The 3,053-nt window shown below is 48.2% G+C and overlaps 1 pseudogene; it reads left to right on the top strand.

The window, feature by feature from the left end:
• The first annotated feature begins 803 nt into the window (after positions 1-803).
• LOC147645851 (uncharacterized) lies at positions 804-2,342 on the top strand (annotated as a pseudogene).
• Positions 2,343-3,053: the final 711 nt, after the last annotated feature.

Genomic DNA, 3,053 nt, shown 5'->3' with positions numbered 1-3,053 from the left:
AAATGTGCCAGGACTGATTCGTCAGTTCCAGCTGACACGGAATCAAGCCAAAGCCATCGTGGCTACTTGTCCCAATTGTCAGCTCCAGGCAGTGCCATCATTAGGCATCGGGGTTAATCCCAGAGGCCTTAAGAGCTGTGAAGTGTGGCAAACAGATATCACTCACATTCCCAGTTTTGGTCGCCTGAAGTATGTACATGTGAGTATTGATACATACTCAGGAGCGGTGTATGCCTCTGCTCATGCAGGAGAAAAGTCTGTGCATGCTAAACAACACTTAGTACAGGCCTTTTCTGTATTGGGAATCCCTAAAGAAATTAAAACAGATAATGGCCCAGCGTATAAATCCAAGGAGTTCCTGGAATTTGTCCAGCAGTGGGGAGTGGAACATAAAACTGGCATCCCCCACTCCCCCACAGGTCAGGCTGTAATCGAGCGTACGCACCAGACGCTCAAACAAGTCCTAGCCAGGCAAGGTAGCGAAGCAGTGTGGATGTCTCCCCAACAGAAACTATGTAAAGCTCTGTTTACTATTAATTTCCTAAACTGCTCATTTGAAAACATGAATCCTCCTGTAACTCGGCATTTTAACAGTAGTGATCAGTTTAAATTGTCACAGCATCCACCGGTGTTAATCAGAGACCCTGAAACTTGGCAAACCAAGGGTCCCTATGAACTTGTCACCTGGGGGCGTGGCTACGCGTGTGTATCCACCCCTTCAGGCCCCCGATGGATTCCTCAGAAATGGGTAAAACCTTTTATTCCAAAGAATCCAGCACCAGCAAGAAGAGAAGAGAAGCAAGTAGCTGTTGCTTCCAAAAGAAGACGCCGCTGAAGAGAGCAAGAAGAAACCTGCATACTGTAACTGTAAATATGTTTTAAAGAATGTCTGTTTCCTTTTTTTTAGAAATAACCTACCTCTTACTCAAATCCATGATGAGCCTTAAGCCTGCTGTCATCCTGCTCGCACTGAGCAGCCTGACAACAGCCTGGATCGTCCCACAGCCACGTCAAAACGTCTGGGTGACCCTGGCACAAACACTCCAACAGGAAAACATATGTCTATCGACCGCAGCAGCAAAAAATCCTATGTCTACCTGCCTGGTAGGAATTCCCCTGCAGCATGATGAATTCACACACAGCTTTAGTACACTGACTCCTGAGGCAGATAATAAACTACACAGCACTCATGTAGAAGCAGAGTTAAGAAACCCTGTCGAGGAGTGGCTACCCCATTTTCCTAAGGCAACCCAGGAACCCCAGGAGTTAGAGTTGCTGGGTTCCTCCCCAGCATCATACTGTGTACACTTTAGAGTTAGTCCTCCAACTCATAAAGAAACATTCCACCATATAGTACAACATAGAGAAGGGTTCACAGCAAAAAAGTGGTGCCATGTACTAAGCTACATCAAAGTGCACTCTTCAGTTCATCCACATCCCAAAAGCCTCCCCAAAGGACTGTTCCTCATTTGTGGGGACCGTGCATGGGCAGGAATTCCATCCCGTCTCCTTGGAGGGCCGTGTACCATAGGGCGTCTGTCACTGTTAGCGCCCAATCAAACATTAATTGGCGAGTGGACCCATAAAAACAATTTGACCAAAAAAAATTCAAAAGAGAAGTGCTACAAAATTAGATGAAAATTGTGACTCAGAAATTTTCCATTGGTCAAAATCAAAAAGGATTGCTGCATCCATTTTTCTTCCCTGGGTAGCTGCAGCTAAAGCCCTAGGTGAATTGGGACACCTAGAATGCTGGGTAGTAAAACAAGCGAATTTAACATCCAATGCCATAAGTGCCCTCCTAGAAGATGAGGAAATTACCAGGCAGGCGACACTTCAAAACCGTGCTGCAATAGACTTTCTCCTATTGCTCCACGGGCACGAGTGCCAAGAGTTTGAAGGTCTTTGCTGTATGGATCTAACATCGAAGGCTCCTAATATCCATGCCACTCTCCGAGAGATGAAAAGCATGATCGGACAAGTCAAGCAAGAAGCTGATGACTGGTTCAATGGACTGTTTAAGAACTGGGGGCTCTCGGGGTGGTGGGCTTCAGTAGTGAAAACTATTCTGTCACTGCTAGTCATTGTTTTGCTGACGGTGTTAGTGTTTGGAGTGCTAAGCAAAATACTGTACAGAAGCATAGTTAAGCTAGTCTCAACTACCTCAGATGTCAACCATATAGAGTTGGCAGACCGGAGTAACCCTCACCAACCTACAAATGGGAATTGGTGGGCCACTTCGGGTCAGTAAGTAGTATAAGCTCATTACCTTTCATTTAATTACATATGTTAAAGTAGGGGCAGATGTGGTAGTGCATATTTCTGGGAGTTACTGTGTTTCTCTGTGACGTGTTTTTCCCCTCCCCTCCCTTATCCCTAAAACGTTACCCCATTGGTTGGTGCTATATATCCCCCCGCCCCTCTCCCGAGGTTTGAAAGAGTCCGGGAAAGAGTAACCCGGCCTCTTCTCTCTCTGGCAGCTAACCAGAATAAACATCTTCTGATCCCCCGGAGGGAGAAGCAGCACCCTTTTGGTCTTTTCTCGGTCTCGAGGAGCCTCTCTGACCCCTCCATTCGACAGAGCTAGCGTGGATTTACTTCGGGGGGCAAAGGGAAGGTCTCCTCACCCAAGCACCCAGGGATTCCATCATTCATTCTACGGTCTCCGTTGTCCACTTCAGCCTGGGCCTGAACTCCTGGCGGTGATGTCACAGTGCACGCTCCAGCTAGAACTTCCAGCATCCAGCAACGGCCACAACACAACCCTTGGCTCCTTGTGCCAGCACGCTCTTCATTCACCCTGCTCCAAGCCTACCCCTGTCACCTTGTTGCCACCTGCTCCCTGATTCCCCCAGCAGTCCCCAAAGCTCCCCATCGCTTGGATTTTGCTCTCCATCCCTGCAGGATGTCTGCATTTGTTCCAAAAGAGGTATGGTACTATTCCACGGAGGCGGACACCCCGCAGCTGCCTGGCTGGGCTGGAGCTCTGTGGGACAGGGTGGGAAATTTTGCTACCTCTGCAGGCTGGCACAGACCGAGAGGAGGAGACGGAC

Source organism: Cyanistes caeruleus, unplaced genomic scaffold (assembly GCF_971803275.1).
Source record: "Cyanistes caeruleus unplaced genomic scaffold, bCyaCae1.hap1.1 HAP1_SCAFFOLD_157, whole genome shotgun sequence".
Lineage (NCBI taxonomy): Eukaryota > Metazoa > Chordata > Aves > Passeriformes > Paridae > Cyanistes > Cyanistes caeruleus.
The sequence above is the reverse complement of the archived record's forward strand: the minus strand, read 5'-3'. Positions and strand labels throughout refer to the sequence as shown.